A 13862-nucleotide genomic window follows, 5' to 3' on the forward strand; every position below is an offset into this window, starting at 1 on the left:
CGGACAAAAACATTGTTTAAGTGGGGTCCACGTCCCGCGCCAGAGCCGCCACCGCGGACAGACGCCCACCCAGACCCTCCCCTAGAGTTTTAGGTGGTGCGCCCGGAGTTCGCACCTTAAGGGGGGGGTTCTGTCACGTTCCTGACCTGTTTTCCCTTGTTTTGTATTTATTTAGTATGGTCAGGGCGTGAGTTGGGTGGGTTGTCTATGTGTGATTTTCTATGTTGGGATTTTGTGTTCGGCCTGGTATGACTCTCAATCAGAGGCAGCTGTCAATCGTTGTCCCTGATTGAGAATCATACTTAGGCAGCCTGGGTTTCACGTGTGTTTTGTGGGTGTTTGTCTACCGTGTTAGTGTTTTCACCACACGGTACTGTTTCGGTTTTCTGCACTTCGTTTATTGTTTTGTATTTCAGTGTTCAGTTTCGGTTTTAATAAATCATCATGAGCACGAACCACTCTGCATATTGGTCCGATCCTTCTCGCCTCTCCTCGTCCGATGAGGAGGACGAAATAGACAATCGTTACAGATGCACTGCAGAGGGAAGGAAAAGCAGCCAACAGGTGCTTAGCATATGTGGGAACTCCTTCAAGACTGTTGGAAAAGCATTCCAGGTGAAGCTGGTTGAGAGAATGCCAACAGTGTGCAAAGCTGTCATCAAGGAAAAGGGTGGCTACTTTGAAGAATCTAAAATATCAAATATTTTTTTATTTGTTTAACACTGTTTTGGTTGCTACCTGATTCCACATGTTTTTCATAGTTTTGATGTCTTCACTATTATTCTACAATGTACAAAATTGTCAAAATAAAGAAAATCCCTTCAATGAGTAGGTGTGTCCAAACTTTTGACTGGTATTGTAGATAATGTTGTTTATAGCAACGTTCGTCCCCTGTATGTCAAAGTATTATCTAACTTAGCTGGCATAGTAATAGAACTACCCAGCTAAATAGTCAAGGGAAAATCAGTTGACACTGACTCTGAGTTGACATCTCCCCCGACTGAAAGTAAATGCTACTGTAATGTTACCAAATTATATGTGTGACCGTACTGTAAGCTGTTTACATAGATAGCAAACGTTAGCTAGATAGCTAATGGGCAATAACTTAACCTTGGTAACGTTAGAAGATTGCATTATATTTTAGACCTATGAAAACAAATGCTGGAGGTACCGTAACTCTACTGTACCATTACCATGGTATTGATAGCCAAAAGTTAGCGGTTGCTATTTAAATTCTACTGTTGGAAAACAAGTTGGCTCATGTTAATTTCGCTATTGCAGTTTAATTCATGTTTTTAATATTATGTTGTTGAAAAGCTTATAGTCCAGGAGAACGTTGGAGAAGGTTGGCTAGCTAGCTAGTTACAGTTCTGTCTCAATCGTGCACTGTTTGGCCATCACTCTTTTTTTTAGGTGGTTGGCTGACTCAACCAATACCATCACACCCCTCCATCTTTCGAATGATGTGTCCTTCTTCCAAAGAATGGCTGTGTCCTTCTTCCAAAGAATGGATGTGTCCTTCTTCCAAAGAATGGATGTGTCCTTCTTCCAAAGAATGAGGAGCTAAACATGACTGGCTTTTGAAACATGGACATGGTTGACAGCATAAGGTGAGTAAAATAGCGCCATGCTCTACCAACTGAGCTACAGAGGACCACTGAGGACTACAGATTACCAAATAAACAAACAATCTTATCCTTAATGGCGGTTATTCCTCCTGACATTATTGTGGGTGTTTTTTGGCTGTGGGTCTCGTTCTCTTGTTGTTGTGGTTCCTGTTGTTCTCTTGAGGTGTTAAAGGTTTGTCCTGTTCTTTTCCTCAACATAATCTGTCAGTGTTGCCTTGACTGGCAGAGGTGCCAGGGCCTATGATGTCACAAAGCGAGAGGTGCAATGTGGATCTCGAAGTGTGACCGATTCGCCTCCACAGACAAATCGATTAGTGCAGGTTCAGGACTGAGGCTCAGAGCGCTTTGCATATGGAACCCTTCTCCTTACACAATAGGGGAAGAGGGCTCTGCCAAACAAAGACACACACACACACACATACAAACAAACAGCAAATGCACACACACACACACACACACACACAAAACAATAGCGGATTCACATAAACTACTAACGGTAGCTGGCCAGTTCAGAGTCCACAGTCAACCAGGCCTCCCCTCTCCTGCTCTCCACTCGCCATCCCCATCCCCCTGTCCCCCTGTCCCCCCTCCCCATGCCCCGTCTGGCTGAAAGGTCAGTGGGTGTCTGGGAAAGCCGTCTCGGGATCCCCCTCCTTATTAAAGGTCACTAGTATTCAGCCAGCTCTTAAACACAGCCAGGCAGAGGGCCAGGGCTGGAGCTAGAGCCAGGGACAGACACAGACACAGGGCTGGAGCTAGAGTCAGGGACAGGGACAGACACAGGGCTAGAGCTTGAGTCAGGGACAGGGACAGACACATGGCTAGAGCTTGAGTCAGGGACAGGGAACGGCACAGGGCTAGAGCTTGAGTCAGGGACAGGGAACGGCACAGGGCTAGAGCTTGAGTCAGGGACAGGGACAGACACAGGGCTAGAGCTTGAGTCAGGGACAGGGACAGACACAGGGCTAGAGCTTGAGTCAGGGACAGGGACAGACACAGGGCTAGAGCTTGAGTCAGGGACAGGGACAGACACAGGGCTAGAGCTTGAGTCAGGGACAGGGACAGGCACAGGGCTAGAGCTTGAGTCAGGGACAGGGACAGACACATGGCTAGAGCTTGAGTCAGGGACAGGGACAGACACATGGCTAGAGCTTGAGTCAGGGACAGGGACAGACACAGGGCTAGAGCTTGAGTCAGGGACAGGGACAGACACATGGCTAGAGCTTGAGTCAGGGACAGGGACAGACACAGGGCTAGAGCTTGAGTCAGGGACAGGGACAGACACATGGCTAGAGCTAGAGTCAGGGACAGGGAACGGCACAGGGCTAGAGCTTGAGTCAGGGACAGACACAGACACAGGACTGGAGCTAGAGCCAGGGACAGGGACAGACATTGGGCTAGATCTAGAACCACGGAAGGGACAGACCCAGGAATTATAGGGATGGAGCAAGAGCTGGAACCAGAGACAAGGCACATACAAGGCTAGAGCTTGAGCTGTACACAGTGACATGGGAAGGGGCAAAAGCAGGTGACAGGATATGTGTAGGAAGACATGGGGGCAGGGACAGGGACAGGGTTACAGCCAGACAGGGACAGGTTCACATTGGTTGGGGTGGGGCGAGGAACGTGCCAAGGTCTGGCAGGAGGGATAGATCTAGTTTATAGAGGCTGTTGTTTCTTTATAAGAGGAAGGTCATTTGCATTTTTCTGGACCGTTTTTTTGTCTGGGTTTTGTGCTGGGTTGGCGGGAGGTTGCGGTTATAGGGTGTTGCCCTGGGGGGGCTTGTTTTTTGGGGTGCAATGATTGGTATGCAGTGGGGGTTGGTTCCTGGCAGCTACCACATTGCACTCCACGAGGCATCCCCCCCCTCTAAGATTTATGCATGTTGGTCAGCTGAGGGTTCCAGACTCAGACAGAGAGAAAATCCTGCAGTCCTTTCACATGCAAAACAGGGGTCGGGGTTTGGACAACCCTGTTCCCCTCCCGTCACTCAGTCAGGATCCCACAGCTGACACCAACGTGCTCCCTCGTTAGTCAAGTGTGCTATTATAATAATCAACTACTCTACCACTGCACCGCCATCTGTAATCAACTAAATCAAGATCCCTTTATGAGTGCCCAGGAGTGAGTGAGAGAGAGAGAGAGAGAGAGAGAGAGAGAGAGAGAGAGAGAGAGAGAGAGAGAGAGAGAGAGAGAGAGAGAGAGAGAGAGAGAGAGAGAGAGAGAGAGAGAGAGAGAGAGAGAGAGAGAGAGAGAGAGAGAGAGAGAGAGAGAGAGAGAGAGAGAGAGAGAGAGAGAGAGAGAGAGAGAGAGAGAGAGAGAGAGAGAGAGAGAGAGAGAGAGAGAGAGAGAGAGAGAGAGAGAGAGAGAGAGAGAGAGAGAGAGTCAGAAGTGGGAAATGCTGATTGGAAATATTTTTGGTAGGGAGGTCTTCTGTAGGTCTTATGTGTCTTAATAAATATTATAGGCCAAGATCACAAGGGCAACAGTAACTTCCTCTCCAGGCTATTGTGCACAGCGCGTCTGGGAACAAGATTAGGGCTACAGTTACACTCACATTCTACCACACCCCCCAACGATATGCAGACAGTTCATGGCCCTAACACTTACTGACTTTTACTTACAATGCAGTACTATGACGTTTTCCCAGGCTAATTATTTGAATGCCTTTACTGTAAATCGTTCTGGATAAGAGTTCTGCGATGTGACTGAAATAGAAATGCAAAGACAACTTTGAATGCAGAATTATTACTCAGTGATCAAAAAAGACCACTAAATCCTGGTGTGTGCGTGCTTGCAAGCGTGTGTATCGCTGCCAAGATTAGATACTGGACCATTCTTGGATTACACATCACTTAAAGAAAGCTTTATCATAAACCCAGCTTAATCTGGTCTACTGATTACATAAATAAGTCATAACCAGCCATATGAACTTGTATCATGTCAGTAAAAACCAAAATATAAAATCCTGTAACTGTATAGAGTGGACTAGGGCTAGATTTTTAGATTGTTAATCCAGATATTTTCATAGAAAAATGTTAGTTCCTGCCAAGCAAACTGATTGGTCAATTTACTTCCAACCGTGCTAATAACCAGAGTATGGCTGTAACATCACGTTCACTTGCAATTTCATTCTTTCTTGGCAAAGAGATTCATGCCCCAAGTGAATTCTTGGTCAAATAAAATGTTGAAAGAAACAGAAACAAAGTGTTATTCATGTAAAGTTCACAATCAGACTTAATGATTACATCAAGTCTGACTCAACTAGCGCTCTGTACTTCAGCACACCCGGTTCTTATAGGGCCTCCTAGCCAATAAAAGACATGGCATGATTTAAAAAAACATGAGAAATATGAATATGCCGACAGGGCCGTAAAATTTATACGATTTGGCCACCCTCTGAAATGATTTTAAGGAGATGATATTGGATATAAATCTATCATTTTGAGGATCTCTGTCCTTCGCGTTTCTTATCTTGACGGCCATTTTAAGAGTTTGATGCCTGTCTATAAGATGGCAGCTTTTATGAATTATAGCCTTTATTAGCATTGGAGGCAAACGCGAAGGACGTCTGGGTTGACGTCTTCCGTTGTCTCTTGAGAATGTGTGTGTGTGTGTGTGTGTGTGTGTGTGTGCGTGTGTGTGCGTGCGTGCGTGTGTGCCTGTGTGCTCACAAGAAAAATATTACAGTTTACTACAGAATACTACAGTACTTACTATAGAACTATGTAGTAAACTGTAGTATACTGTACACACTGTAGTATCCCTCAATCATGTGTAGTACTTACTATAGAATGTTGTGGTATACTCTAGAACACTATAGTAAATGCCTCAGTATTATCCAGGTGAAAACACTGTAGTAAAAACACTACATCTGCAAAAACACAACCGTTTTATATTATTATATATTAAAATATTCTATTTTATTGTAAGTGCAGAATTATCCTCTGTAGAGGCAGTGAATAAAGTAGAGGAGGGTGGGTTAATGGGGAGGGATCTTGAGGTGATCACTGTGAGTAGTAGATCTGTGCCAGCACAGAGGGAGAGGCCAACGAGTGATATACAACATGCTTCAGTAAGGTTGGCTTCTTAGCGTTCATAGTAATGGTTATCAAATGTACTGCAGAAATAGAACATAAACTCACAGCAAATAGATGTTGTGGTGGCAGCTGCAGAGATATACTTGGGTGTTTGTAATTTGAATTCAGAAGAGTTCCAGGGGGTGTTGAGTGCTGGTGTCCTGTCCTTCCAGACCGATGGCATGGTGTAGGAGCAGATAGGGTTAAAGTAGTGGAATGGGGTAGTGGGTTTTTAATGAGTATAGGGTTAGTTGGAAGGCTGTTTTTTTATTTGTTTATTGTATTTTTATATTACATAGTGTAATGGATCTATACTATAGTTCCGTTGGGGGCGGTAATACAACATATTGGATGCCAACAGCCATTAAACCCCACCAAAGAAGAAGAAGTTCCCTACAGGTTATAGAAAAGAACAGAAGCATTGAACTGTCCCAATCCTACCTACCTACAGGTTATGGAAAATGTGTTCTGTTAGTATTTCTCCAGTAGAATTCCTCAAGGATAAAGGCACTATTTCTATGTAAAAGATAATAAAACAAAAACACTATAGTAAATTCTACAGTAATTTCTGCAAAAACACTACAGTAAATACTACTGTCCGCAAAAACACAACAGTAAATTGTACTGTATAATTAATTACTTTAGTATATACCACAGTTTTCTTTACTACAGTATTTGTACTATAGTTAACTGTAAACACTACAGTGCAAAAACACTGCAGTGAATACTATAGTGTCTATACCATAGTATACTATAGTATTTTTTCATGTGGGTCTGTTGGGAGAAGCAGATCAGCGGAGATTGAATTTGATTGTGGCCTTGTTAAGAGTAACTTCTCATGAGTGTCCTTGGGGAGAGTAATGTTGCTATCTACCTTCATAGATTCTTACTTCCCAGAAGTCTTCATTCCTCCACCACTTTAAACTAGATTATGATCCAAAACGCAGATATGGATTGGATATTGGTCTGTAACTAGAGCATGCAGTTTTCCCTGGTCAACCACATGAAAAACTACTATAGTTTACTATGGTATAAATGCTGTAGTATTGCTATATTTATATACTATAGTACTCACTATGGTGTTTTTACGGACATTACTGTAGTATACTGTAGTATTTACTGTAGTGTTTTTGCTGACATTACTGTAGTATACTGTAGTGTACTGTAGTGTTTTTGCTGACATTACTGTAGTATACTGTAGTGTACTGTAGTGTTTTTGCTGACATTACTGTAGTATACTGTAGTGTACTGTAGTGTTTTTGCCTTATTAACTTTGACATGGAAGTGGGGGCTTTCTCCTGGAGGAAACCTACTGGAGAAATACCAAAAGAGCACATTTTCCATAACCTATAATTAGTTAAGACTGGTGTCTGAACGAATAGGTTCAGCACTTATAACCTATATGGCAGTGTTTCTCAGCCCTGGTCCTCCAGGACCCCCAACAGTACTACAGTATTTATACCATAGTAAACTATAGTGGAGATTGATAATTATAACCTATATGGCAGTGTTTCTTAGCCCTGGTCCTCAAGGACCCCCAACAGTACACTTTTTATTGCAGCCCTGGACAAACACACCTCATTCAACTCATTGAGGGCTTGGTGATTAGAGTTGACAAGTTTAATCAGGTAATTTTGTCCAGGGTTACAATAAAAATGTGTACTGTTGGGGCTACTCTAGGACCAGGGTTGGGAAACACTGCTATATGGAATACAACATATGGTATATACTTGGCATGTAGGTTTCTCACTCATTGGTGGCACAAATTGGAATATGGGAGGGTTGAGGAATATTAAAATGAAATATATATTGTGTAGTAGAGTATTCTACTGTTTACTACAGTTTACTACAGTGTACTACAGAATTCTATAGTAAGTCCTGTAGTATTCTATAGTAAACTATAGTATTTTTTCATGTGGGTATGAGGGTGTTTACCATGACTTATGAAATAAAATGATCTTATTCTTGAAATGATTTCCAGCTGTCCAACATGCTACATCAGATTTTTTCACACATTAATTGTGTGAATTCCTCTTCAAGAAGCATCTATATTGTACCCCTTTCTTGGGCTTTTCTTTCTCTCACTCCCTTCACACCCTGGCGGTGCCTACAGTGACCCCAGAGTCTACAGTGTCCCCAGAGTCTACAGTGTCCCCAGAGTCTCACAGACACTGAATCACACGTAAACAAAATACTAATTACCACAGAACAGAACTATCAATCTCCACACATGGAATACTACTCCCTTAGTACTACATATTATTACATATTATAACATAGTACTACATATAATCCTCAAAATATGCCCTTCTACCATGTCAGGATTATTTTGGTTAATGATGAATAATGCATGAATATCTCCCTCCCACTGGCTTCTAATGCCGTCTCTTATTGGCTTTGGCACAGCGCCGCTCACGCCTCTGTCTGTCTGGGGTCCAACGCTCACAGACTCAAACCCCCATCCCCCAATCAAAGCTGATTTCCCTACCAAAAGTGAATCAGCCAAAACCATGACTAAAACAATTGCATTACTAAAACTGCTTTTATGGAAACAAGACATTTGATGGTATCAAATTTGAGAATGAAGCACATTTTGTTTATTGACTATTGTCATACGTTCTTAGTAGTCTACTGTCAACTTTTTGTGAAATTTTGGTGTTTGCACCTCACTCTTTCTGTTTTTCTGTTACACCGTCCACAAGCAGAGGAGAGCAAAAGAAAGGGAGAGAGGGAAGGAGAGAGAGCGAGAGGAAGAGAGAGGACAGTCCTGGCCGTCAGTGACAAGCTAGTTGTCGGGTCGTTAACAAGGGGCAGGGGGCCTGGACATATGGATGAGAGAGGGAGAGGGAGGACAGTGTGACAATCCACCTCTCACCCCAGAGGGGCAGCGGCAGGACATGGCTGAGGGGGCGGGGGGGGGGGACAGAGGAGAACAGAGGGGGCTGCAGTTATAAACAATAAAGACAGAGTGTTATCTGAAGCAGCAAATCCACCCCCCTGGCTGCAGGGATCTGTGGTGGAGGAAATCAATAGATACTCACTGAACACACTGCCATAACCTTGTCAGACCTGAGCAAGGGTACTACAGAGAGCCAGGGGAAGGGGACGAGGGAGAGAGAGGGAGAGAAAGAAGGGGAGAGGGGGAAAGGGGGGAGAGGGGTAGCGAGGGAGAAGCCAGAAGAGAGAAAAAGAGTGACGGAAAGAGAGATCAGAGAAGTAGTGGTGTCATGTGGCTTAGAGTGAGTGACCGGTAATAGCTGTGTGTGTGTGTGTGTGTGTGTGTGTGTGTGTGTGTGTGTGTGTGTGTGTGTGTGTGTGTGTGTGTGTGTGTGTGTGTGTGTGTGTGTGTGTGTGTGTGTGTGTGTGTGTGTGTGTGTGTGTGTGTGTGTGTGTGTGTGTGAGTGTGCGCGCGTGTGCGTGCATCTGTGCCTACGTGTGTGTGTGTGTGTTCCATGGCCTTGCGGTGCTTCTAAAAGCCGTTCGCTCAACCGGCTCATCTCAGAGTGACCATGGCAGTGAACCCTCAGATTCCAGAACAGATAATCACCAGGCCCTCAGTGACCCAGCTCTGGACACACACACACACACACACACACACACACACACACACACACACACACACACACACACACACACACACACACACACACACACACACACACACACACACACACACACACACACACACACACACACACACACACACACACACACACACACACTTGGTCAGCCAGGATAACGGAAAAACAATCCTACACCACAACTACTCCAGTATTTAACCAGCTGGGATTGTGGTGTGTGGAGGTACTATACAGTCACACAAAATAAACAAAAAGACACAGGTTTCTGGATCACTCATGGTCTAATGGATGAGATGATGCCAGGCCAGAAAGTTGAGTCATCAGTATGGAGATGGAACAGAGTCAGGGAAGGAAGGGAGACTAAGAGGGACAGCGGCACTATGTCTCTCATACATGAACCACACACACACTCAGGAACACCACACACTCAGGCTTTACAGACCATTTCAGGTCAGGGATGTGACCTAAGGATAGCTAGCAGGCCTTTTACCTTACCGTCTGTTGCCTGACCCCTTCACACACACCAGCCACACACACCCACAGACACCCACACACACAGACCCCACACACACAGTATCTCACTCCTTCCCGACGGACGGAAACAAAGGACATCATTATGCCCACATCAATCCGAGGCTGAGAGGAACATGTAAAATACATGTGGCTTGTCTTGGCTAATGTATTGATATGGGAGCTAAGGGAAGGACTTAATGACCAGGCTGGCTGGCTCACAGTTAACTCTGCTCTTTCTTCTAGCTACTCCATTCATCTGAATTATTTAACGGTGTAATACCTGACGACTGTCATAGCTGCGTCTTATTCTCCCTGGACCTTTCGCTTTTCATCTCTATTTAGTCAGATTCACCGCTCTCTTTCTCTTTACCGTTCTTTCTCTTTTTCCATCACTTTCTGTATATACAGTATATATATATATATATATATATATATATATATATATATATTACATGACCAAAGGTATGTGAACATTTGCTCTTCGAACATCTCATTCCAAAATCATAGATATTAATATGGAGTTCGTCCCCCCTTTGCTGCTATAACAGCCTCCACTCTTCTGGGAAGGCTTTCCACTAGATGTTGGAACATTGCTGAGGGGACTTGCTTCCATTCAGCCACAAGAGCATCAGTGAGGTCGGGCACTGATGTTGGGCTATTAGGCCTGGCTCGCAGTCAGTGTTCCAATTCATCCCAATGGTGTTCGATGGATTTGAGGTCTGTGCAGGCCAGTCAAGTTCTTCCACACCAATCTCGAACAAACCATTTCTGTATGGACCTCGCTTTGTGCACAGGGGCATTGTCATGCTGAAACAGGAAAGGGCCTTCTCCAAACTGTTGCCACAAAGTTGGAAGCATAGAATCGTCTAGAATGTCATTGTATACTGTAGCGTTAAGATTCCCCTTCACTGGAACTAAGGGGCCTAGCACAAACCATGAAAAACAGCCCCAAACCATTATTCCTCCTCCACCAAACTTTACAGTTGGCACTATGCATTCGGGCAGGTAGCGTTCTCCTGGCATCCGCCAAACCCAGATTTGTCAGTAGGACTGCCAGATGGTGAAGCGTGATTCATCACTCCAGAGAACTCGTTTCCACTGCTCCAGAGTCCAATGGCGGCGAGCTTTACACCACTCCAGCCGACGCTTGGCATTGCGCATGGTGATCTTAGGCTTGTGTGCAGCTGCTCAGTCATGGAAACCCATTTCATGAATCTCCCGATGAACAAATCTTGTGCTGACGTTGGTTCCAGAGGCAGTTTGGAACTCGGTAATGAATGTTGCAACCGCAGACAGATGATTTTTACACACTACACACTTCAGCACTTGGCGGTCTTGTTCTGTGAGCTTGTGTGCCCTACCACTTCGTGGCTGAGCCATTGTTGATCTTAGACGTTTCCACTTCACAATAATAGTACTTACAGTTGACCTGACTTGTTGGAAAGGTGGCATCCTATGACAGTGCCACGTTAAAGTCACTGAGCTCTTCAGTAAGGCCATTCTACTTTTTTATTTGATTGAACCTTTATTTAACTAGACAAGTCAATTAAGGACAAATTCTGATTTACAATGACGGCCTACCCCGGCCAAACCCAGATGACGCTGGGCCAATTGTGAGCCGCCCTATGGGACTCCCAATCACGGCCAGTTGTGATACCGTCTGGAATCAAACCAGGGTCTGTAGTGACGCCTCTAGCACTGAGATGCAGTGCCTTAGACTACTGCACGACTCGGGGCCACAAATCTGTGCTTCGCCCGGGAATCGAACCCGTGTTCGAAAGAATGGGAATCTTCGACACTACCACTACACCAGAAGCGATGCTGCCGTGCTACTGCCAATGTTTGTCTATGGAGATTGCATGGCCATGTGCTCGATTTTATACATTTGTCAGTAACGAGTGTGACTGAAATAGCCGAATCCACCATTTTGAAGGGGTGTCCACATATTGCTGTATATATAGTGTATATATTTCCCTCTTTACCTCTCTCTTCCCTCTTCTATGTATAGTCAAAGGAAGATGTGGATGATAGATTGTGTATCAGTGGCCTGCTGGTCCTGTGTTGGATCTGGTTTATACGGGGTGAAGAGCACGCTAGGTTAAGCTTCTCTCCCCTCTCTGTCCCCCTACCTCCCCCTCCCCCATCCTGGCTCAGAGTGTTCCGGTAGTGTTGACCTTGTAAAGACCACTTGACCTGCTCCAGCCACACAGCTCTGCTGTAATCTGAGCCACAGGGCTTTATGGCTGGGAGAGATAGACTCAGGGAAGAAGGAAGGAGGGATAGTACTTATGGATGGAGTGGGAGAGGGTGGGGTGAGGAAGGAAGGAAAGGGAGAAGGGAGGTGAGCGAAGAGGGACTGAGATGGCTGTATTTGATGATGACCGGCAACCAGTACAAGCCCCCAAGCACCTATAACCAGCCAGCCCATCACCTACAACAGAAAGTCATCTAAAGAGTAATACAATTGACCTGACCCTGATTTCCATCTGTTACATTATATTTATACAATTCACAAAATAACTGAAGGGGATTTGGAACTGATACGCAACATGAAATTCTTGAATTAAATATACAGTAGATGTATTTCCTGATTCTGTGTGTGTGTGTGTGTGTGTGTGTGTGTGTGTGTGTGTGTGTGTGTGTGTGTGTGTGTGTGTGTGTGTGTGTGTGTGTGTGTGTGTGTGTGTGTGTGTGTGTGTGTGTGTGTGTGTGTGTGTGTGTGTGTGTGTGTGTGGGTGTAGGCAGTATCCTTGGACAGGTCCCTGTATGCTAGATGACAGATGGATGGAGAGATGGAGACAGACTGAGAGAGGAGAGTAATAAAGGAGAGACGATCATTTAAGAAGCAGGCATGCATATCTGAACCTGGCCCTGACACCCTCCTCCACCTCCCTCTCTTTTTCCAGCGCTCCACGCTCACCAGCTCTCCATTTTTCTTTTTCTCCTCATTTCCTCTCCCTCTGCTAGACAATCAATTTCCGCCCCTGGCGTGGCAGAATCCATCCCCTCCCCTCCCAGCCCCCCTTCACCGCGCTGGTCAGGCGACTGAGGCTGACCTTTTCACCGATTCCTGTTATTAGAGAAACTGACATTCAAACCCCCGAGCCCCCAGGACACTGCAAGACCGCCGCACACGCACACGCACGCGCACACCAACCCCTCTATCACCCATACCCCTACCACCCCACCCACATACCCCCACTACCGCCACCATATACCCCCTTCACACATACACACATCCACATACCCCCAATTTAACAACAAACAAGATGAATCCATTGATATGACAGTCATTGGTAACCCTGGTCCTCACGCGCCAGTAGTGTCTGCTAGTTTTCTCTTCCCCCTCTGGTTCTGAGCAATTTAAGTCTGTGATTGCTCAGATACTTAGTTCCCCTGGTCTGAATCAGTCACTGGCTATCAAGGGTCGGAGGCAGTGGCGGCTGCCAAGGTGAGGATGGTTAATAATAATGTCTGGAACGGAGCAAATGGAATGGCATCAAACACCTGGAAACCATGTTTTGATGTATTTGATACCATTCCACTGATTCTGCTCCAGTCATTACCACCAGCCCGTTCCCCCCAATTAAGGTGCCACCAACCTCCTGTGGTCGGAAATGCTTATTGAATAGAGCTCCAACACATACATTTATCAGAGTCACAATCAATCCCATTCAACAAAATCTGGGCCAGGTGTTTCAAAGCTTTCTGTGGAGCGTTTGAGTGTACAGACCTGTTCTATGGAATTACTCAGGGAAATTGTGACCGTATCATTTTATGCCACACTAACTTCCTCATAAGTTAAACATCACGTTAGCAGAGGGAGGGTGTACCTGTGTGTGTAAAGCGCTGGGGACAATACACACATGTTGAGTGACATTGTTCCTTTCAGCTTGTTCAAAGGAAAACTTACGTCCACAGACTCTTGAATTAAGGTTTTCCACCAATAGATGTGTTCATTCCTTCCAGAATATACTGTAGAAAAGCTTCCGTCCCAATAGACTTGGACACATCCCCTTAGAAATATAAAACAGAGCTTTGAAGTAGAAATAAATAGAAT

General features: G+C 45.1%; 1 non-coding gene across 1 annotated transcript; it reads right to left on the reverse strand.

The window, feature by feature from the left end:
* Positions 1-6994: 6994 nt before the first annotated feature.
* On the reverse strand, positions 6995-7047 carry LOC139562733 (U7 small nuclear RNA). Its single transcript, XR_011672440.1, has one exon. It is a non-coding gene; the product is annotated as a U7 small nuclear RNA (small nuclear RNA).
* Between the last annotated feature and the right edge of the window lie 6815 nt (positions 7048-13862).

The sequence above is a fragment of the Salvelinus alpinus genome, chromosome 32 (genome assembly GCF_045679555.1).
Source record: "Salvelinus alpinus chromosome 32, SLU_Salpinus.1, whole genome shotgun sequence".
Taxonomy (NCBI): Eukaryota; Metazoa; Chordata; class Actinopteri; order Salmoniformes; family Salmonidae; genus Salvelinus; species Salvelinus alpinus.